This window comes from Arachis ipaensis, chromosome B1, assembly GCF_059453495.1.
Source record: "Arachis ipaensis isolate K30076 ecotype BB chromosome B1, ASM5945349v1, whole genome shotgun sequence".
Lineage (NCBI taxonomy): Eukaryota > Viridiplantae > Streptophyta > Magnoliopsida > Fabales > Fabaceae > Arachis > Arachis ipaensis.
In genome coordinates this window covers 50673977-50698942 of record NC_142436.1, presented here as the reverse complement: position 1 = coordinate 50698942, position 24966 = coordinate 50673977, and the positions used below count along the sequence as shown (strand labels likewise).

General features: G+C 39.5%; 1 non-coding gene across 1 annotated transcript; it reads left to right on the top strand.

The window, feature by feature from the left end:
• The first annotated feature begins 11618 nt into the window (after positions 1–11618).
• On the top strand, positions 11619–11722 carry LOC148576521 (small nucleolar RNA R71). Its single transcript, XR_015903488.1, has one exon. It is a non-coding gene; the product is annotated as a small nucleolar RNA R71 (small nucleolar RNA).
• Positions 11723–24966: the final 13244 nt, after the last annotated feature.

Sequence of the window (24966 nt, the reverse complement as noted above, 5' to 3'; positions counted from 1 at the left end):
TGAAAATTAAATAAAATATAAAATAGGATAGTGGTACTTATGTAATTCATTGGTGAGAATTTCAGATAAGCGTATAGAGATGCTTTCATTCCTCTGATCTCTTCTTTCCTGCTGTCTTCATCCAATCAATCCTACTCCTTTCCATGGCAAGCTGTATGTTGGGCATCACCGTTGTCAATGGCTACTTCCCGTCCTCTCAGTGAAAATGGTCCAAGATGCTCTGTCACAGCATGGCTATTCATCTGTCGGTTCTCGATCATACTGGAATAGGATCCATTGATCCTTTTGCGTCTGTCACTATGCCCAGCACTCGCGAGTTTTAAGCTCGTCACAGCCATCCCTTCCCAGATCCTACTCGGAATACCACAGACATGGTTTAGACTTTCCGGATCTCAGGAATGGCCATCCATGGGTTCTAACTTATACCACGAAGACACTAATAACTCGGACTCGGTCCCCTGTATTAGATATCCAAGAGATATCCATTCAATCTAAGGTAGAACGGAAGTGGTTGTCAGGGACGCGTTCATAAGTTGCGAATGATGATGACTGTCACGATCATCACATCCATCATATTGAAGTACGAATGAATATCTTAGAAGCGGAATAAGTTGAATTGAATAGAAAAACAGTAGTACTTTGAATTAATCTTTGAGGAACAGCAAAGCTCCACACCTTAATCTATGGTGTGTAGAAACTCTACCGTTGAAAAATACATAAGTGAAAGGTTCAGGCATGGCCGAATGGCCAGCCCTCACAAAAGTCTAAAGATGAAACTGAAGATGTAAATACAATCGTAAAAAGTCCTATTTATACTAAACTAGTTACTAGGGTTTACAGAAATAAGTAAATGATGTAGAAATCTACTTCCGGGGCCCACTTGGTGTGTGCTTGGGCTGAGCTTGAAGTTTACACGTGGAGAGGTCATTCTTGGAATTGAACGCCAGTTTGTAACGTGTTTCTGGCATTGAACTCCACTTTGCAACTTGTTTCTGGCGCTGAACGCCAGACTGCAACATAGAACTGGCGTTCAACGCCAGTTTGTGTCGTCTAAACTCGAGCAAAGTATGGACTATTATATATTGCTGGAAATCCCTGGATATCTACTTTCCAATGCAATTGGAAGCGCGCCATTTGGAGTTTTGTATCTCCAGAAAATCAACTTTGAGTGCAGGGAGGTCAGAATCCAACAGCATCTGCAGTCCTTCTTCAACCTCTGAATCTGATTTTTGCTTAGGTCCCTCAATTTCAATCAGAAAATACCTGAAATCACAGAAAAACACACAAACTCATAGTAAAGTCCAGAAATGTGAATTTTAATTAAAAACTAATAAAAATATAATGAAAACTAATTAAATCCTACTAAAAACATACTAAAAATAATGCCAAAAAGTGTATAAATTATCCGCTCATCACAACACCAAACTTAAATTGTTGCTTGTCCCCAAGCAACTGAAAATCAAATAGGATAAAGAGAAGAGAATATACTATAAATTCCAAACTATCAATGAAACATAGCTCCAATCAGATGAGCGGGACTTGTAGCTTTTTGCCTCTTGAATAGTTTTGGCATCTCACTTTATCCATTGAGGTTCAGAATGATTGGCATCTATAGGAACTCAGAGTTCAGTTAGTGTTATTGATTCTCCTAGTTCAGTATGTTGATTCTTGAACACAGCTACTTTATGAGTCTTGGCCGTGGCCCTAAGCACTTTGTTTTCCAGTATTACCACCGGATACATAAATGCCACAGACACATAATTGGGTGAACCTTTTCAGATTATGACTCAGCTTTGCTAAAGTCCCCAATTAGAGGTGTCCAGGGTTCTTAAGCACACTCTTCTTTTGCTTTGGACCTTGACTTTAGCCGCTCAGTCTCAAGTTTTCACTTGACACCTTCACGCCACAAGCACATGGTTAGGGACAGCTTGGTTTAGCCGCTTAGGCCAGGATTTTATTCCTTTAGGCCCTCCTATCCCCTGATGCTCAAAGCCTTGGATCCTTTTTATTTACCCTTGCCTTTTGGTTTTAAGGGCTATTGTCTTTTTACCCTTGCCTTTTGGTTTAAAGGGCTATTGGCTTTTTCTGCTTGCTTTTTCTTTTTTTATTTCGCCATTTTTTTCGCCATTTTTTTCTGCAAGCTTTTTTATTCACTGCTTTTTCTTATTTCAAGAATCATTTTTATGATTTTTCAGATTATCAATAACATTTCTCCTTTTCCATCATTCTTTCAAGAGCCAACAATTTTAACATTCATGAACAACAAATTCAAAGATATGCACTGTTCAAGCATTCATTCAGAAAGACAAAAAGTATTGCCACCACATCAAAATAATTAAACTGTTTTAAAATTCGAAATTCATGTACTTCTTTTTCTTTTTCAATTAAAAATATTTTTCATTTAAGAGAGGTGATGGATTCATAGAGCATTCATAGCTTAAAGACATAGACACTAAGACACTAATGATCATGTAATAAAGACGCAAACATAGATAAACATAAAGCATAAAAATTCAAAAAACAGAAAATAAAGAACAAGGAAATTAAAGAACGGGTCCACCTTAGTGATGGCGGCTAGTTCTTCCTCTTGAAGATCTTATGGAGTGCTTGAGCTCCTCAATGTCTCTTCCTTGCCTTTGTTTCTCCTCTCTCATGATTCTTTGATCTTCTCTAATTTCATGAAGGAGGATGGAATGCTCTTGGTGCTCCACCCTTAGTTGTCCCATATTGGAACTCAATTCTCCTAGGGAGGTGTTAATTTGCTCCTAATAGTTTTGTGTAGGAAAGTGCATCCCTTGAGGCATCTCAGGGATTTCATGATGAGGAATTTCCTCATGCTCTTGTTGAGGTCCATGAGTGGGCTCTCTTGTTTGCTCTATCCTTTTCTTAGTGATGGGCTTGTCCTCATCAATGAGGATGTCTTCCTCTATGTCAATTCCAGCTGAATTGCAGAGGTGACAAATGAGATGAGGGAAGGCTAACTGATGCACGGAAAACTTGTCTCTCAACAAATCTCCCTTCGGCAAGTGCACCGAAGTTGTCGTCAAGTAAAAACTCACAGTAGAGTGAGGTCGAATCCCACAGGGATTGATTGATCAAGCAACTTTAATTAGAAGAATGTTCTAGTTGAGCGAATCCAGAATTTGGGTTGAGAGTTGCAGAAATTAAAATGGCGGGAATGTAAATAACAGAAAAGTAAATACTAGAATTAAAAGACTGGAAGTAAATGACTGAAAATAAATTGCAGAATTGTAAATGGGAATGGGGGATTTGCTCAAAAAAGTAAATGACAGAAATTAAAGAGAATGGGTAAGATCAGAGATGGGGAGTTCATTGGGCTTAGGAGATGTTGCAATTCTCCGGATCAAGTTCATTTTCATCTCTTCCTCAATCAATGCACTCATTGATCTCCTTGGCAATCTTAAGTGATTGAATTACAATTTCTTGCAATTCAATCTCTCAAATCTTGATCAATAGCCAATTCCTTGGTCAATTGCTCATGAGAAGAGATGAAGTATGGTCACTGATTATACCACATGCATTTCCCAAACCAAGTATTGAGAGGGTTATAGTCACATACCCATCCAAACCCAATTTGGTCTAGCATGAGAAAGCATTTCTAGCTTGATCTCTTCATTCCTCTTTCAAGGTTCAAAAGAGATCCAAGTTTGAGTAGCTTCTCTTCCAAGATAACTACTCAATGGGATGAAGATCGAAAGCTTTCAAGTAAAATCAAGAGGAAAGATAGAAGAAGAATAATGAAAATTAGTATTGATCCATCAAATTACAACAGAGCTCCCTAACCCAATGAAAGGGGTTTAGTTGTTCATAGCTCTTGAAAATGAAAACAAAGATGGAGAATACATCATAAAACTAGAAATTGCAAAGAAAGTAAAATACAGAAAGTATTTCCCCTTTTTCCCAGCTTCCAGAACTTCTTTACAATTCAAAGCTACTCCTATATATACTACTCTTCTCAGCTTCTAGTTTACTCTTCAAGTCTTGGGCCTTTGGATATTGAGTTTGAAGCAGTTCTTTTCTTCATTTGGGCTTGGCTTTACTTGCAGAGAGAAAGTGCTAAGTGGGCAGAGACTTCAGCTCAGGACGTTAGGGGTGTTAATATTTAGTGAGAATATAAGTTCGAGAACATTAGTGACACTTAACATTGTCACTAACGTTCCAATGCACCCCTTTGCCTTACGTTAAAACCCACGTTAACTAGGTTAACGTGGCTTTTAACGTTGCCTTGTTAATCCTTCGAGAACGTTAGTGACACTCAACATTGTCACTAACATTCCAGTGTGCCCCTTCTTGTTTCACGTTAAAGCCCACGTTAACTAGGTTAACGTGGCTTCTAACGTGGTCCTTGCCAACCTTCGAGAACGTTAGTGACACTCAACATTGTCACTAACGTTCCAATGTGCCCCTGGGTCTCACGTTAGAGTCCACGTTAACTAGGTTAACGTGGCCTCTAACGTGGCCATCTTTAGCCATCCCAACGTTAGTGACAATGTTGAGTGTCACTAACGTTGGCTCATCCTTCATTCCTCATCGTTAGCTTCCACGTTAACTAAGTTAACGTGGAGGTTAACGTGACTCTTGGGGGTTGTGTGGTTGCTTCAACGTTAGTGACAATGTTGAGTGTCACTAACGTTGTCGACAACTCTTCATCCTTTACGTTAGTTCCCACGTTAACCAAGTTAACGTGGGAGTTAACGTGGTACTTTGCACCATAGGCCAACGTTAGTGACAATGTTGAGTGTCACTAACGTTGGCTTCTCTTCCCCCCTTAACGTTAGAGGCCACGTTAACTAGGTTAACGTGGCTTCTAACGTGGCCACTTATGAGTAATTGCCAACGTTAGTGACAATGTTAAGTGTCACTAACGTTGGCTCAACTTCTCTTCTCCACGTTAGAGTTCACGTTAACTTAGTTAACGTGACTCTCTAACGTGGGCATTGATGGCTTTTTGAGCATGTTATTGGCAATCACTTTTCTCATTAATCTTGCAAGTTACCTCCCCTTTTCTTGCTTCCTTTTTGGTCCTGAAATCAAGCAATAAAGTGCATCAAAGCTCTAGTCCAAGTCATGAGTAATGCAACATAATATTTGTCACTAAACTTATGCAAAATCCTCATGAAATTATGTAAAATACACAATGTATGCTTGAGTTAAGGCATAAGTGAATATTTACCCAAAACTAACTTATTTCCTAAAGAAATGCATGAAACTAACCTAAAAACAGTAAAGAAAAGGTCAGTGAAACTGGCCAAGATGCCCTGGCATCACAGCACCAAACTTAAAGCTTGCTTGTCCCTAAGCAAGTACTGGAACAAGAGAATGATGAATGGAATATCCAGAGGAATGAGTCATCCTTGTGGAAGTCATATTACTGATTTTATGGTGGTTTCATGCATAGCAGCTTAGGTTCATTCCACTACTGGCTTTCAGACCTTTATCATGTCCCTAACCACTTACTTTGTTTATATCCCATGAGACTTTTATTCATTGATCCTTTTATTTTTATTTCAAGGGTTATTTGTGTTATTTAGGCTAAGTTCTCTGTAAGGGGGCAACTCTTTAAGATAAGCTTTCAGCCAACACTCCCGAACCAGTTGGTTCAAGGTGCTAGGTGTTGAAGCACCCCTAAGGACTTACTCCCTCAAGTCTCTCCCCCATACATACACACCACAGGCATATAGTTTATTTATTTTCTTTCTTGAGACCTTGGTGTCCAGCACCTCTTTGGGTTACTAAATGCTCTGTAGTGAGGGTTACTCTTGATAGTGGATTTTCAGCTGATAATCCCGGGTTAGTTAACCCAAGTTACCAAGTGATAAAGCACCCCTAAGAGCTTATTCATCCAAGTAGATCCCTCACACAGGAGCACCACAGACACTTGCCTCAAGATTAAACCATTGATGCCTAGCCTTATTGCTTACTCTTTTTCTTTTGTTTTTCACTTCCATTGTTCTTTCCCTTTTCTCTTCTTAGGATCTTGTTATTAACTTAGTCTCATGAGTATATCCAAAGTCAAGTATTCAGGATAGATAGTTGTCCTCCTAACCTTGTGGTTGAACCAACTTAGCTGACTTATGACTACCCCAAAGATTCATGAATGCACCTCCACATTAGGAACTCTACTCTAGTCTTTTAAAAGCATAATCATTCTCTTCTTCAATTTGATTTAAAAGGGACAAGCTTACAAGAAAGGGAAGTAATGATGCAGTGACATAAAGACCAGTACACATAGACCTATTCAGAACTTAAAAGACAGAATTTAAAAAGGGTTCAACTAAGAGTAACTATAAATCAGAAGTGCATTCGAGCTTCCAACTTTCAACAATTCTGAGTACAATGGAATTAGGTAACAATACAACCTTCGGTTGATGATCTCTGGTCCCCCTCTCTCTTTGTCATCATCCTAGTTTTTGCTGCCTCGCTTCTTTGGGTGAAGTTGCACCATTTCCTTATAAGATTCCTGCAAGGTTACTGGAAGTTGCTCGTTCCCAAAGCACTTGAGATATAGTTAGCTTACATGTATGCTTGTGCCTCTTGAACTCAATTTGGTGTGTGAACACCAAACTTAGTTCTTTGCCCAGTGCAAGACATTGCATATATGCAGAGACCCTCATATCTTGTTATCAATAAAGCAATGATCACCTATAGTCTAACTACATCTAAGTGGTTTCTCTTGATTGGATCGAGCTAGCAATGTTCTTTCGGAGTGGAGTGTAATTCTAACCAATGTCCTTTAGTGGAACACCAAACTTAGAACTACACTATCACTCTTGGATTGTTCTGGTGTGGAACACCAAACTTAGCTCCTTACAATACAGGGGAAACAACTTTGTGATTTTTATTGAAATAAAGATGAAAGTGAAACTACCTGAGGTTGGGTTGCCTCCCAACAAAGCGCTCTTTTATCGTCGCTAGCTCGACGAGTCCTTGATTACTTGAGGTGGTACTTTACTCTGGAGTTTTCCCCCATGTTGCCCAGATAATGCTTGAGTCTTTGTCCATTCACTGTAAACGTCCTCCCTGAACCTTCATCCGTGATTTCGATGTGGCCATATGGTGATACTTTTGTAACCATGAAAGGTCCGGACCACCTTGACTTGAGTTTTCCTGGGAACAACCTTAATTTAGAATTGTAAAGGAGTACTTGCTGCCCTTTTTCGAAACTCCTGGGTGCCAAATGCATGTCATGTTTTCTCTTTGCCTTCTCTTTATACATCTTAGTGTTTTCATAGGCTTGTGAGCTGAATTCCTCCATCTCTTGCAGCTGCAAGATCCTTTTTGCACCAGCAGCAATGCTGTCAAAATTTAGTATCTTGATGGCCCAAAGAGCTTTGTGTTCTAGCTCCAATGGTAAATGACAAGCCTTCCCATAGACTAGTTGATATGGAGACATTCCAAGTGGAGTTTTGAATGCTGTTCTGTATGCCCAAAGAGCATCATCCAACTTCTTCGACCAATCCTTTCTAGATGCACCCACAGTCTTTTCCAGGATCCTCTTCAGCTCTCTGTTGGATATCTCAGTTTGTCCACTTGTTTGAGGATGGTAAGGTGTGGCTACTTTGTGTTTTACCCCATATCATAAGAGGAGAGCTTCTAGTGGTTTGTTACAAAAGTGGCTCCCTCCATCACTGATGAGGGCTCTTGGGACTCCAAACCGGCTAAAGATATTCTTCCTGAGGAAGTTCATGACTACCTTGTTATCATTAGTTGGGGTTGCAATAGCCTCTACCCACTTGGAAACATAATCCACTACTACCAGGATGTATTTGTTTGCATATGAGGTTGGGAATGGTCCCATGAAATCAATCCCCCACACATCAAACAGTTCCAGTTCCAAGATGAAATTTTGTGGCATGGCGTTTCTTTTAGGCAGGTTTCCAGATCTTTGGCATTCATTGCAGCTTTTCACTAGTTCCTTGGCATCCTTGAAAAGGGTGGGCCAAAAGAATCCGCTTTGTAACACCTTTGCTGTAGTTCTGTCCCCTCCAAAGTGCCCGCCATAGCATGAACCGTGGCAGTTCCACAGGACTTCTCTCCCTTCCTCTTCCGAAACGCATCTTCTAAAAATTCCATCCGAACATTTCTTGAAGAGATATGGCTCGTCCCAGACAAAGTATTTTGCATCATTCATGAGCTTCCTCTTTTGATGTTTATTGATCCCTGGGGGTAATGCCCCAGTTGCCTTGAGATTTGCAATATCTGCGAACCATGGTGCTTTGCGAACTGTCATCAACTGCTCATCAGGGAAGAGCTCGTTCACATTTGTATCATCTTCTCCACCTTGCTCATGAGGGATTCTGGAGAGGTGATCTGCCACCTTGTTCTCCACTCCTTTCTTGTCTCTGATTTTAATATCAAATTCCTGCAACAGTAAGATCCACCTTATTAGTCTTGGCTTTGATTCTTGCTTGGCAAACAAATACTTAAGTGCTGTGTGATCTGTAAAAACAATCACTTTAGCACCAATGAGGTATGATCTAAATTTGTCAAATGCAAAAACTATTGCTAGCAATTCCTTTTCAATAGTGGTATAATTTCTTTGAGTTTCATTAAGGACTTTGCTAGCATAGTATATCACACGAACTAGGTTATCTTTCCTTTGTCCTAACACTGCCCCAACTGCAAAATCAGATGCATCACACATCAATTCAAATGGTAGGTTCCAATCAGGTGGGGAAATGATAGGAGTAGAGGATAACCTCATTTTCAAATGTGCAAATGCTAGCATGCATGTTTCATCAAAGATGAATGGTGTATCAGATACAAGGAGATTGCTTAAGGGCTTGGCTATCTTTGAAAAATCTTTAATGAACCTTCTATAAAAACCAGCATGCCCTAAAAAACTTCTAATTGCCTTGACATCACTGGGTGGGGGTAGTTTTTCAATAAGTTCTACTTTAGCTCTATCAACCTTAATGCCTTGGTGAGAGACCTTGTGACCAAGGACTATTCCTCCTGTCACCATGAAGTGGCATTTTTCCCAGTTCAAGACCAAATTGGTCTCTTGGCATCTTTTCAATACCAAGGCGGGGTGATGTAGGCAACTAGGAAAAGAATCTCCGAATACCGAGAAATCATCCATAAAAACTTCAATGAATTTTTCTATCATATCTGAAAAGATAGAAAGCATGCAGCGTTGGAAAGTTGCAGGGGCATTGCATAATCCAAATGGCATGCACCTATAGGCAAACACTCCATACGGACAGGTAAATGAGGTTTTCTCTTGGTCTCTTGGATCAACCACTATTTGGTTATATCCTGAATAACCGTCGAGAAAATAATAATATGCGTGCCCTGCAAGTCTTTCCAACATCTGATCCATGAATGGAAGGGGAAAATGGTCCTTTCGTGTAGCCTCATTTAGTTTCCTGTAGTCTATGCACATCCGCCATCCTGTGACGGTCCTTGTAGGTATGAGCTCGTTCTTCTCATTGGTAACCACAGTGATCCCTCCCTTCTTTGGCACAACATGTATGGGGCTAACCCAAGGGCTGTCCGAAATTGGGTATATGACTCCTCCTTGCCAAAGCTTCATAACCTCTTTCTGTACCACTTCCTTCATGATTAGGTTCAGCCTTCTTTGGGATTGAATTGATGGCTTGGCATCATCTTCCAACAGTATTTTATGCATGCATATGGCTGAACTGATTCCTTTCAAGTCAGCAAGGGTCCATCCAATGGCATCCTTATGCTCCCGCAGCACCTTGAGTAGTTCGTCCTCTTGATCTTGACTGAGGGATGAATTTATGATCATTGGGTAGTTTTCATTTTCTCCTAGATATGCATATTTGAGAGTGGGTGGCAATGCTTTGAGTTCAGGTTTGGGTGCTTCTGATTTTTCGTTCCCTTCCTTTGGTGCATCTGGTATATGTATTTCTGCTGTAACTACCTCTTCACTTGATTCAGATTCTTCCTCCACCAATCTCTCGTTTTCTTCAGGTTCATCTTCTTCAAATTTCTCCTCCACTTCATCCTCAAGTGCATCTAACCTCATGCATTCCCCCAATTGTTCCGGTGGATAACTCATGGCCTTGAACACATTGAATGCCATCTTTTCATTGTGTAATCTCAGGGTGAGGTCACCCTTCTGAACATCAATGACAGCTCCAGCAGTGGCCAAGAATGGCCTTCCCAAGATGATGGAGGTCTTGGCGTCTTCCTGCATGTCCAGCACCACAAAATCTGCTGGGAATATGAATTCTCCTACTTTTACTAGCAAATCCTCTACTATCCCGTGAGGGAATTTGAACGACCGGTCTGCTAGTTGTAGAGCCATTTTTGTTAGTTTAGCCTCCTCAATTTTCATCTTTCTCATCATAGCTACTGACATCAAATTGATGTTGGCCCCTAAGTCACAAAGAGCCTTTTCTACTGTGATTTCTCCTATAATGCAAGGGATTTGAAAACTCCCAGGATCCTTCAGTTTCTGAGGTAGTTTATGCTGAGTGATAGCACTGCACTCTTCAGTTAGTATCACAGTCTCATTGTTCTTCCAGCTTCTCTTCTTAGTCATTAGCTCCTTCAAAAACTTGGCATAAAGTGGCATTTGTTCTGTGGCTTCAGCAAATGGTATGTTGATTTGTAGCTTCTTGAAGATTTCCAAAAATCTCAAGAACTGGTTGTCATCTTCCTTTTTCTTCAATAGCTGGGGGTATGGAGCTCTTGAGATGTTCAGTTGGGGTATCTTTTTTTCTTTCTGCAGACTTGGCGTGTGGGGTTGCATTCCATCTTGCTCTTCTCCCTTTTCATTTGAGCTTTCTTCTTGAGGTTTTTGGGGAAGTTCCTTCAGTTCCTTCCCACTCCTAAGTGTGATAGCTTGACACTCCTCCCTTTTGCTTGAATGGGCATCATAGCAAAAATTGTGGTTAGGGAGCTGCTTAAACAGATAGCTGATTTGTGTTTCTAGTTTTGTGATGGCAGCATTTTGATTCTGCATGTTTGACTGTACTTCCTCTCTGAATGCTTTACTGTCTTGAATGTCTCTGCATATTCCTTCGATGAAGGCTTCAATTTTAGAGAGCTTATCATCAATTGATGAGTGATTCGGAGCAGTCGTGCTGTTTTGGTTTTGATAAGTATGTGGAGAAGTGTTGTTGTGGGGGTGTTGAGATGTCCTCTGGGTGAATTGATTTTGATCTTGCTCACTTCCCCACCCAAAGTTTGGGTGGTTTCTCCATCCAGGGTTGTAAGTCTTGGAGTATGGATCATAGTTTTTCCTTGGTGAATTCCCAATGTAATTGGCTTGCTCCTGACTCCCCTCTGCTTCTTCATTCACTCCTTCTTGTGTTGTTGATGAAGTGGAGATTGCTGCTACTTGGTTCCTCTCCATCTTCTTGGTGAGGTCAGCCAGCTGCTAGGTAATGAGCTTGTTTTGGGCCAACAGAGCATCTACATTGTTTAGCTCCATCACTCCTCTTGTGTTCCCTCTTTCAGAAGCATAGAAGTAGTCATTTTCTGCTACTATTTTAATAACATCTATGGCTTCCTCAATGGTCTTTTTCTTGTTCAAGGATCCTCCAGATGAATGGTCTACGGCCTTTTTTGACTCATAAGAGAGCCCTTCATAAAAAATGTGCAGCTGCACCCATTCATTGAACATGTCAGGTGGGCACCTCCTTGTTAAGTCCTTGAACCTCTCCCATGCTTCATATAGAGTCTCACCATCTTGTTGCCTGAAAGTTTGAACCTCAGCTCTCAGCCTATTGATTCGTTGAGGAGGGTAGAATCTTGCTAAGAGTTTATTCACCACATCTTCCCAAGTTGTCAAGCTCTCCCTTGGGAAGGATTCCAGCCACTTGGCTACCTTGTCTCTGAGCGAGAAGGGAAATAAGAGCAGTCTATAGGCGTCAGGATGAACACCATTAGACTTCACTGTGTCACATATTCTCAGGAAGGTGGTTAAATGTTAATTGGGGTCTTCTTGAACACTTCCTCCAAACGAACAGTTGTTCTGAACAAGGGTGATGAGCTGTGGTTTAAGTTCAAAGTTGTTGGCATGGATTGTTGGCTTTTGGATGCTACTTCCACAGTTGCCTGGGTTTGGATTGATGTAAGAGCCCAAAACTCTCCTATCCTCCCCAGCATGATTTGCTCCACCTCCTCTGCCATGGTTGTGAGTCTCTTCTTCATGATGATTTTCCATGTTTTCTTCCATGTTAGGTTCAAAGTATTCTTCAAAGTGTTCCTCCTCTTCTTCAGCACCAACTACACGTTTTTCTTTTGCTTCCCTCCTTAGTCTAAGGAAGGTTCTCTCAGGTTCAGAATCAAAGGAAGTTGAAGCCCCGCTTCTTCTCCCTGTCATACAACCAACAAGTACAAGTAAAGAAAATAGGTACAGACAGTATTTGTGTCAGAATTACTGTTAGTTATGGGTGGTGCAATATATCAAACAGTTAGTGGGTTAGCAAACAGAATTGAAAATAACAAAGAAAAACAAACGAGTAGAGGGAGAAGGGAAGAAGGTTAACTAAAACAAAAAGTAAATCATTCAAGCAGAAAAATGAAATTCACAAAATAAAAATGCTCAATCTAGTGATCTTCCAATTTAATCATTGTTGATGCACAATCAATCCCCGGCAACGGCAACATAAACTTGATGCACAGAAAACTTGTCTCTCAACAAATCTCCCTTCGGCAAGTGTACCAAAGTTGTCGTCAAGTAAAAACTCACAGTAGAGTGAGGTCGAATCCCACAGGGATTGATTGATCAAGCAACTTTAATTAGAAGAATGTTCTAGTTGAGCGAATCTAGAATTTGGGTTGAGAGTTGCAAAAATTAAAATGGTGGGAATGTAAATAACAGAAAAGTAAATGCTAGAATTAAAGGATTGGAAGTAAATGACTAAAAATAAATTGTAGAATTGTAAATGGGAATGGGGGATTTGCTCATAAAAGTAAATGACAGAAATTAAAGAGAATGGGTAAGATCAGAGATGGGGAGTTCATTGGGCTTAGGAGATGTTGCAATTCTCCGGATCAAGTTCATTTTCATCTCTTCCTCAATCAATGCACTCATTGATCTCCTTGGCAATCTTAAGTGATTGAATTACAATTTCTTGCAATTCAATCTCTCAAATCTTGATCAATAGCCAATTCCTTGGTCAATTGCTCATGAGAAGAGATGAAGTATGGTCACTGATTATACCACATGCATTTCCCAAACCAAGTATTGAGAGGGTTATAGTCACATACCCATCCAAACCCAATTTGGTCCAGCATGAGAAAGCATTTCTAGCTTGATCTCTTCATTCCTCTTTCAAGGTTCAAAAGAGATCCAAGTTTGAGTAGCTTCTCTTCCAAGATAACTACTCAATGGGATGAAGATCGAAAGCTTTCAAGTAAAATCAAGAGGAAAGATAGAAGAAGAATAATAAAAATTAGTATTGATCCATCAAATTACAACAGAGCTCCCTAACCCAATGAAAGGGGTTTAGTTGTTCATAGCTCTTGAAAATGAAAACAAAGATGGAGAATACATCATAAAACTAGAAATTGCAAAGAAAGTAAAATACAGAGAGTATTTCCCCTTTTTCCCAGCTTCCAGAACTTCTTTACAATTCAAAGCTACTCCTATATATACTACTCTTCTCAGCTTCTAGTTTACTCTTCAAGTCTTGGGCCTTTGGATCTTGAGTTTGAAGCAGTTCTTTTCTTCATTTGGGCTTGGCTTTACTTGCAGAGAGAAAGTGCTAAGTGGGCAGAGACTTCAGCTCAGAACGTTATGGGTGTTAATATTTAGTGAGAATATAAGTTCGAGAACGTTAGTGACACTTAACATTGTCACTAACGTTCCAATGCACCCCTTTTCCTTACGTTAAAACCCACGTTAACTAGGTTAACTTGCCTTTTAACGTTGCCTTGTTAATCCTTCGAGAACGTTAGTGACACTCAACATTGTCACTAACGTTCCAGTGTGCCCCTTCTTGTTTCACGTTAAAGCCCACGTTAATTAGGTTAACGTGGCTTCTAACGTGGTCCTTGCCAACCTTCGAGAACGTTAGTGACACTCAACATTGTCACTAACGTTCCAATGTGCCCCTGGGTCTCACGTTAGAGTCCACGTTAACTAGGTTAACGTGGCCATCTTTAGCCATCCCAACGTTAGTGAAATTGTTGAGTGTCACTAACGTTGGCTCATCCTTCATTCCTCATCGTTAGCTTCCACGTTAACTAAGTTAACGTCGAGGTTAACGTGACTCTTGGGGGTTGTGTTGTTGCTTCAACGTTAGTGACAATGTTGAGTGTCACTAACGTTGTCGACAACTCTTCATCCTTTACGTTAGTTCCCACGTTAACCAAGTTAACGTGGGAGTTAACGTGGTACTTTGCACTATAGGCCAACGTTAGTGACAATGTTGATTGTCACTAACGTTGGCCTCTCTTCCCACCTTAACGTTAGAGGCCACGTTAACTAGGTTAACGTGGCTTCTAACGTGGCCACTTATGAGTAATTGCCAACGTTAGTGACAATGTTAAGTGTCACTAACGTTGGCTCAACTTCTCTTCTCCACGTTAGAGTTCACGTTAACTTAGTTAACGTGACTCTCTAACGTGGACATTGATGGATTTTTGAGCATGTTATTGGCAATCACTTTTCTCATTAATCTTGCAAGTTACCTCCCCTTTTCTTGCTTCCTTTTTGGTCCTGAAATCAAGCAATAAAGTGCATCAAAGCTCTAGTCCAAGTCATGAGTAATGCAACATAATATTTGTCACTAAACTTATGCAAAATCCTCATGAAATTATGTAAAATGCACAATGTATGCTTGAGTCAAGGCATAAGTGAATATTTACCCAAAACTAGCTTATTTCCTAAAGAAATGCATGAAATTAACCTAAAAACAGTAAAGAAAAGGTCAGTGAAACTGGCCAAGATGCCCTGGCATCACAAACCTTGCCAAAGTAGAAGACTTGCCCGCCACCTTGTAAAGTTCTAAGGATATAACCTCATGAACTTCTACTTCCTCTCCAATCATGATGCTATGGATCATAATAGCCCGGTCTATAGTAACTTCAGACCGGTTGCTAGTGGGAATGATTGAGTGTTGGATGAACTCCAACCATCCCCTAGCCACGGGTTTGAGGTCAAGCCTTCTTAATTGAACCGACTTGCCTCTTGAATCTCTCTTCCATTGAGCTCCTTCCACACAAATGTCCCTAAGGACTTGGTCCAACTTTTGATCAAAGTTGACACTTCTAGTAAAAGGGTGAGGATCTCCTTGCATCATTGGCAAGTTGAATGCTAACCTCATATTTTCCGGACTAAAATCCAAGTAATTCCCCCGAACCATTGTGAGCCAATTCTTTGGGTTCGGGTTCACACTTTGGTCAAGGTTCTTAGTGATCCATGCATTGGCATAGAACTCTTGAACTATTAAGATCCCGACTTGTTGAATGGGGTTGGTGAGAATTTCCCAACCTCTTCTTCGAACTTCATGTCGGATCTTCGGATATTCACTCTTTTTGAGCTTGAAGGGGACATCAGGGATCACCTTTTTCTTGGCCACCACTTCATAGAAGTGGTCTTAATGGACCTTTGAGATGAATCTCTTCATCTCCCATAACTCGGAGGTGGAAGCAATTGTCTTCCCTTTCCTCTTTCTAGAGGTTTCTCCGGCCTTAGGTGCCATTTATGGTTATGGAAAAATAAAAAGCTTTAGCTTTTCCCACACCAAACTTAGAATGGTTGCTCGTCCTCGAGCAAAAGAAGAAAGAAAGGAGTAGAAGAAGAAGAAACGAAGGAGATGGAGGTGAGGAGAGGGTTCGGCCTTGGGGGGTGTATTGTGTATGATGTGTGAAATTGAAGGTGGTAAGGAGGGGTATTTTTAGGGTAAAGGAGGGAGGGTATTCGGCTATGTGTGGGTGGATTTTGGAGGGAAATGGTTTGAATTTGAATGGTGAGGCAGGTGGGGTTTTATGATGGATGGATGTGAGTGTTGAAGAGATTATGGAGAAGAGGGTAAGATTTGATAGGTGAAGGGTATTTGGGGAAGAGGTTTTGATGGGATTGGTCAATAGTATTTGGAGAAGAGTGTTATGGAAAGGTGTGAAGAGGAGAGAAGAAGAGGTGGGATAGGTGGGGATCCTGTGGGGTCCACAGTTCCTGAGGTGTCAAGAAATTTGAGTCTCTGTACTATTTTGGCATTCAAATGCCCACTTTGTGCCGATTCTGGCGTTTAACGCCAGCTCTGCTACCTTTCCTGGCGTTAAACACCACTCTGCTACCAAATTCTGGTGTTAAACGACAGCTAGATGCCCATTTCTGGCGTTTAATGCCAACCAGACGCTAGACAGCCCTTTCTAGCATTAAATGCCCAGAGTGCTGCCCATTCTGGCGTTTAACGCCCAGAATGCTGCCAGGCTGGGTGTTAAACGCCCATTCTGCTCTCCTTATTGGCGTTTAAACGACAGTAAGCCTGTCCTCTAGGGTGTGCTATTTTTCATGCTGTTTTTAATTTTGCTTTAATTTTGCAGTTGTTTTTATGACTTTACATGATCATCAACCTAAAGAAAACATAAAATAACAATGGAAAACAAATAAATATAATTAAATAAAATTGGGTTGCCTCCCAACAAGCGCTTCTTTACTGTCAATAGCTTGACAGTGAGCCCTTAGAGAGCCTCACAGATACTCAGAGCTTGATGATGGCCTCCCAACACTAAACTTAGAAGCTGAGTGTGGGGGCTCTGTTTGACTATGTATTGAGAGAAGCTTTTCATGCTTCCTCTCCATAGTTACAGAAGAAGATCCTTGAGCCTTAAACACAAGGTAGTCCTCATTCAATTGAAAGACTAGCTCTCCTCTGTACACATTGATAAACCCATATTTTATTATGTATTTTGTGCTCAATTTAAGTGATTTATTCAATCCTTCACCCACTTATTCATGTAAATTGCATGGATTTACTTTCCCTTCCTTATTATGTGATATATGTGAAAAACATTTTTCCTATGCTTTAAAAATATTAATTTTAATTGCCCTTTATTGCCACTCGATGCCGTGACTTGTGTGTCAAGTGTTTTCAGATCTCCCAAAGCAGGAATGGCTTAGAGGATAGAAAGGAAACATATAAAAATGGAAGGAAAAGCACAAAAATGGAGTTTTGAAGAAAAGGGCAGCGACGCGAACGCATGGACGACGCGGCCGCGTGCCAAGTGCGAAAAGGCAGCGACGTGAACGCGTGACTGACGCGGACGCGTGCCTTGAGTAGAACGCAATTGACGCGTACGCGTGACCGAAGCGAACACGTGACAAGGAAAACTCGCAGATGACGCGACCGCGTGACCCACGCAGATGCGTGACAGACGCCACGTGTCGAAATTACAGAAAACGCTCCCAGCAATTTCTGAAACCCTTTTTGGCTCAGATCCAAGTCCAGAAAGCACAGATTATAGGTTATAAGGTGGGGGAATGCATCCATTCAGGGGGAGATCGTCAATTATTCACTTTTCATAATTTAGATGTAGTTTTTAGAGGGAGAGGTTCTCTCCTCTGTCTTAGGTTTTAGGATTTGGATTCCTCTTAAAGGATTTAGGATTTCAACTTCTTCTCAGGTTCAATATTCCTTTTACTTTATATTTCTCTTTTACTTTTAGATACTTTAATGCTTTTATTTAATTACTTATGTTGCCAAATTGGCTTATGAACCATTCATGTTAGGATTTTCTTTATTTAATATAAATTGAGGTATTTCAGATTTATGATTCTTATTTAGCTTTTTATATTCGTGGCTTTAATTGATTAACTGGAGACTCTTGAGTTATCAAACTTATCGTGGTTGTTAATTGTTATTTTTGCTAATTGAATTGAATTCCCCTAACTCTAGTCCTTTCTTAGGAGTTGGCTAGGACTTGAGGATCTAACTAATTAGTCCACTTGACTTTCCCTTGCTTTAGTAAAGGTTAACTAAGTGGGATTAAAACCCAATTCTCATCACCATCAATAAGGATAACTAGGATAGGGCTTTCGAATTTTCATACCTTGCCAAGAGTTTTATTAGATATTAATTTATTAATTCCTGTAGTTTATTTTTCTTGTTCAAACCTTTTAAAACCCAAAAACACTGTTTACCATAACTAATAATAAGAACACCTCCCTGCAGTTCCTTGAGAGGACGACCCGAGGTTTAAATACTTCGGTTATCAATTTTAAAGGGGTTTGTTACTTGTGACAACCAAACGTTTGAACGAAAGGATTTTCTGTTGGTTTAGAAGCTATACTTACAACGCGATCATATATTTGTGAATTTCTTTACCGGTAGGAAAACCGGTTCGTCACACATCAATCACAGCTCTTGCTGTGGCTAGGAAGGGTCTTCCAAGGATGATGGATTCATCATCTTCCTTCCTAGTGTCTAGGATTATAAAATCAGCAGGGATGTACAGGTTTTCAATCTTCACCAAGACATCCTCTACAAGTCCATAAGCCTGTTTCCTTGAATTGTCTGCTATCTCTAGTGAGATTCTTGCAGCTTTCACCTCAAAGATCCCTAGTTTCTCCATTACAGAGAGGGGCATGAGGTTTATACTTGACCTAAGGTCACACAAAGCCTTCTCAAAGGTTATGGTGCCTATGGTACAAGGTATTAAAAACTTTCCAGGATCCTGTTTCTTCTGAAGTAATTTCAGTTGAACCAGATCATTTAGTTCATTGATGAGCAATGGGGGTTCATCCTCCCAAGTCTCATTACCAAATAGCTTGGCATTCAGCTTCATGATTGCTCCTAGATATTGAGCAACTTGCTCTTCTATAATATCTTCATCCTCTTCAGAGGAAGATAACTCATCAGAGCTCATGAATGGAAACAATAAGTTCAGTGAAATCTCTATGGTCTCTATATTGAGTTCCTGGGCTTCTGCAGGCGTCTTCTTCAGATTAAGAGAGCCTCCAGCACAGTGGTCCAATGACATCTTGGATAATTTAGACAGACCATCATAGAATATACATATGATGCTCCATTCTGAAAACATGTCAGAAGGACACCTTCTGATCAATTGCTTGTATCTTTCCCAAGATTCATAGAGGGATTCACCTTCCTTCTGTCTGAAGGTTTGGACTTCCACTCTAAGCTTGATCAACTTTTGAGGTGGAAAGAATTTGGCCAAGAAAGCATTGACCAACTTTTCCCAAGGGTTCAGGCTGTCTTTAGGTTGTGTGTAACAGCCCAGACCACCCGCTAGCACGATATTGTCCGCTTTGGCACACAAGGCCTCACGGTTTTTCCTTTGACGATAGGGATGATAGCCGAAGCCTCCCACACTCACTTCTGTAACAGCCCAGACCACCCGCTAGCACGATATTGTCCGCTTTGGCACGCAAGGCCTCACGGTTTTACCTTTGACGATAGGGATGATAGCCGAAGCCCCCCACACTCACTCGTCAAAACGCGTCATGCTAGGGAGAGGTATCCACACCCTTGTAAGGTCCCACATCGGTTGGGGAGGGGAACGAAGCATGCCTTATAAGGGTGTGGATACCTCTCCCTAGCATGACACGTTTTGACGAGTGAGTGTGGGGGGCTTCGGCTATCATCCCTATCGTCAAAGGCAAAACCGTGAGGCCTTGTGTGCCAAAGCGGACAATATCGTGCTAGCGGGTGGTCTGGGCTGTTACAGATGGTATCAGAGCCAGAACCCGGATCGATGTGCCAGCGAGGGCGCTGGACTCCCTTAGGGGGGTGGATTGTAAGGCCCACATCGGTTGGAGAGGGGAACGAAGCATGCCTTATAAGGGTGTGGATACCTCTCCCTAGCATGACGTGTTTTGACGAGTGAGTGTGGGGGGCTTCGGCTATCATCCCTATCGTCAAAGGCAAAACTGTGAGGCCTTGTGTGCCAAAGCAGACAATATCGTGCTAGCGGGTGGTCTGGGCTGTTACATTGTGAGTCCAACCATGTCCTAGCTCTGTCTCTTACAGCAAAGGGGAAAAGCATAAGTCTGTAGACCTCAGGATTAACCCTATTAGTCTTAACAGTGTCGCAGATTCGCAAGAATTCAGCTAAGAACTGATGAGGATCTTCCAATGGAAGCCCATGAAACTTGAAATTCTGCTGCATTAGAGAAACTAATTGAGGCTTAACATCAAAGTTATTTGCTCTAATTGTAGGAATTGAGATGCTCCTTCGACATAAGTCAGAAGAGGGTGCAATAAAGTCACCAAGCATCTTCCTTGCATCTCCACCATTGTTGTTGGGTTCGGCCGTTTCTTCTTCTTTTTCGAAAAATTCTGTCAGGTCCTCTCCAGAGGATTGTGCCTTAGCTTCTTTTAGCTTCCTCTTTAGAGTCCTTTCAGGTTCCGGATCAGCTTCAACAAGGATATCCTTATCCTTGCTCCTGCTCATATGAAAAAGAAGAGAACAGAAAATAATAGGAGTCCTCTATGTCACAGTATAGAGATTCCTTTATGTGAGTAGAAGAATAGAAGAGTAGAATGAAGAAGAGAGAAGATGAAGAATTCGAACACAGAGAGGGAGAGAGGGTTCGAATTATAAGAAGACGAGAAGTGTTAGTAAATAAATAAATAAATAAATACAAAGAGATGAGAGAGAGAGAGAGAGAATTCGAATTTTAAATTAAAATAAAAGGAAAATATTTTTGTTTTTATTTTAATTATTGGTTAGTATTCAAAAATTAAAAATAAAATAAAATTTGAAAACTAAATAAATTAATTAATTAAAAAGATTTTTGAAAAAGTGGTTAGTGATTTTTGAAAATTGGAGAGAGAAAAGTGGTTAGGTGGTTTTGAAAAAGATATGATTGAAATAGAAAACTTTTAAAATCAAACAAAAAGTCAAGTAGTTAATTGAAAAAGATTTGAAAATCAATTTTGAAAAGATAAGAAGTTATAAAAGGATTTTTGAAATTCAATTTTGAAAAAGATATGATTGAAATTTATTTTGAAAAAGATTTGAATTAAAAATTAAAAAGATTTTATTTTTGAAATTAAAGTTGATTACTTGACTAACAATAAACTAAAAGATATGATTCTAGAATTTAAAGATTGATCTTTTCTTAATAGGCAAGTAACAACTTGAAAATTTTTGAATCAAAACATTAATTGTTAGTAATAATTTCGAAAATCATGAAATAAAAATAAGAAAAAGATTTTGAAAATTTATTTAAGAAAGAATTCGAAAATATTAAAAGAAATTTGAAAAAGATTTTAAAAGATAGAATTTTTAATTTGAAATTTTGACTTGACTAATAAGAAACAAATAAATTTTAAAATTTTATGACTATATCAATTCAAATTTCAAAAATTATGAGCAAAATAAGGAAAATATATTTTTTTATTTTTGAACTTTTAGTGAGGAGAGAGAAAAACAACAAGAAGATGCAAAACACAAGAAATTAAGAACAAAACAACAATGCATGTAAGAACACTTTGAATATCAAGATGAACACCAAGAACATTTTGAAGATCATGATGAAAATCAAGAACATAATTTTTGAAAAAAAATTTTTAGAAAAGAAAAACATGCAAGACATCAAACTTAAGAATTTTTACTCTATAGACACTAATAATTCAAGAATGCATGTGAAAACAAGAAAAGACACCAAACAAGAAAAATTTAAAGATCAGACAAAGAAATTCATCAAGAACAACTTGAAAATCATGAAGAACACATTCATGGATTTTCGAAAATTTTTTAGAAAAAAAATTAAAACATGCAATTGACACCAAACTTAAAATTTGACACAAGACTCAAACAAGAAACACAATTTTTTTTTTGTTTTTATGGTTCTATTAATTTTTTTTTGTATTTTTCGAAATTTTTTTTGGAAAAAGAAAACAAATAAATTCAAAATTTTTAATGAGAATTCAAGGAATTATGCAATGTTAGTCTAAAGCTTCGGTCCAAAATTTTAGACATGGCTTAATAGCCAGCCAAGCTTTATGTGAAAGATTTGGTCCAAAAGATTAGACATGGCCAAATGGCCAGCCAAGCTTCAGCAGAGCATTACATACAACAGCTGAATTGATGAGAATAAAAAAGCTCCCACAGTGATAAGTGGAAGCCTCGGTCCAAAAAAATTTAGACATAGCTTGACAGCTAGTCAGACTTCAACAGATCATGATGAAACTCTAGAATTCATTCTTAAAAATTCTGAAGAACAAAATAAAATATTGTACATATTTTTTTTTATTTTTTCGAAAAAATAAAATAAAATAAAATAAAATAAAAAGCTTAAAAATAAAATAAAATTACCTAATCTGAGCAACAAGATGAACCGTCAGTTGTCCAAACTCGAACAATTCCCAGCAACGGCACCAAAAACTTGGTACGTGAATTGTTTGTTACTATTTAAACGACGCGTAACGTGATCTCAACACTTCTTCACAACTCCGTGTAACTAACCAGCAAGTGCACTGGGTCGTCCAAGTAATAAACCTTACGTGAGTAAGGGTCGATCCCACGGAGATTGTCGGCTTGAAGCAAGCTATGGTCATCCTTGTAAATCTCAGTCAGGCGGATTGAAATGGTTATGAGGTTTTGATAATTAAAAGATAAATAAAATAGAAAATAAAACAAAGTTACTTATGTAATTCACTGGTGGAAATTTTAGATAAGTGTATGGAGATGCTTTGTTGCTTCAGAACTTCTGCTTTCCTATTGCCTTCTTCCAACCATGCGTTACCTCCTTCCATGGCAAGCTGTATGATCCTCTCGGATGAAAACAAATCCATATGCGCTGTCACCGCACGGCTAATCATCTGTCAGTTCCCGCTAGTGTCAGAATAGGACCATTGTCCTTTTGCACACTGTCACTTGTGCCCCACATTCGCAGGTTTGAAGCTCGTCACAGTCATCCCTTCCTGGTTCCTACTCGGAATACCACAGACAAGGTTTAGACTTTCCAGATCCCAGGAATGGCTACTAATAATTCTAGCCTATACCACGAAGATACTAATCTCACAGACTTGATCCGTTTATTAGATATCCAAGAGAGTATACTCCAGCTGTCGTCCAATGACTACGTTGAACATCATGTAGACCGCTTTGTGGTTGTCAGGCACGCGATCTTGGCTAAGCGAGTAACGAAGATTGGGTGATTGTCACGGGTCACCCCTTCATTTTGACTTAACTAAATTAAGTACGAGAGTATAGCTTGGAGAAGAAGTAGGCATGAATTGAATAGAAAACAGCAGTAATTGCATTAATTCATGAAGAACAGCAGAGCTCTACACCTTAATCTATCGGGTGTAGAAACTCCATCATAGAAAATACATAAGTGAAGGAGGTCTAGGCATGGCCGTGAGGCCAGCCTCCAAACGTGTACAAAGGTCTATAAAGATGGTAAAAGACTTCAGAGAGACCTAAAATAAATCTCTAAAAGTAGTTTTTATACTAAACTAGTAAGCTAGGGTTTACAGAAAATGAGTAACTAAGTGCAGATAATGCAGAAATCCACTTTCGGGGCCCACTTGGTGTGTGCTTGGGCTGAGCATTGAAGCTTTTTTGTACTTAGGCTGTTCCTGGAGTTAAACGCCAGCTTTGGTGCCAGTTTAGGCGTTTAACTCCAATTCTGGTGCTAATTTGGGCGTTTTACGCCAAGATGTTTTAGGCTGACTTTGAACGCCAGTTTGTGCCATCAAATCTCCGGCAAAGTATGAACTATTATATATTGCTGGAAAGCCCAGGATGTCTACTTTTCAACGCAATTAAGAGCGCACCAACAGGGCTTCTGTAGCTCTAGAAAATTCACTTCGAGTGCAGAGAAGTCAGAATCCAACAGCATCTGCAGTCCTTTTTCAGCCTCTGAATCAGATTTTTGCTCAGGTCCCTCAATTTCAGCCAGAAAATACCTGAAATCACAGAAAAACACACAAATCATAGTAAATTCCAGAAATATGATTTTTGAATAAAAACTAATAAAAATATAATAAAAAGTAATTAAATCATACTAAAAACAATGTAAAAACAATGCCAAAAAGGGTATAAATTATCCGCTCATCACAACACCAAACTTAAATTGTTGCTTGTCCCCAAGCAACTAAAAAGAAAATAGGATAAAAAGAAGAGAATGTGCAATGAATTCCAAACTTATCAATGAACTTCGTTCTAATTAAATGAGCGGGACTTGTAGCCTTTTTGCTTCTGAACAGTTTTGGCATCTCATTTTATCCTTTGAAGTTCAGAATGATTGGCATCTATAGGAACTTAGAATTTAGATAGTGTTATTGATTCTCCTAGTTCAGTATGTTGATTCTTGAACATAGCTACTTTATGAGTCTTGGCCGTGACCCTAAGCATTTTGTTTTCCAGTATTAGCATCGGATACATAAATGCCACAGACACATAACTGGGTGAACCTTTTCAGATTGTGACTCAGCTTTGCTAGAGTCCCCAGTTAGAGGTATCCAGAGCTCTCTTAAGGACACTCTTTTTGCTTTGGACCACGACTTTAACCGCTCAGTCTTAAGCTTTTCATTTGACACCTTCACGCCACAAGCACATGGTTAGGTACAGCCTGGTTTAACCATTTAGGCCAGGATTTTATTCCTTTGGGCCCTCCTATCCATTAATGCTCAAAGCCTTGGATCCTTTTTATTTTACCCTTTCCTTTTGGTTTAAAGGGCTATTGGCTTTTTCTGCTTGCTTTTTCTTTTTCTTTCTCTCTTTTTTTTTTCTTAAGCATTTTTTTTTCGCAAGCTTTGTGTTCACTGCTTTTTCTTGCTTCAAGAATCAATTTTATGATTTTTCAGATTATCAATAACATTTCTCCTTTTTCATTATTCTTTCAAGAGCCAACAATTTTAACATTCATAAACAACAATATCAAAAATATGCACTGTTCAAGCATTCATTCAGAAAAAAGAAGGTATTGTCACCACATCAAAATAATTAAACTAATTTCAAGATTGAATTCGAAACCATGTACTTCTTGTTCTTTTGCAATTAAAAACATTTTTCATTTAAGAAAGGTGAAGTATTCATAGGACA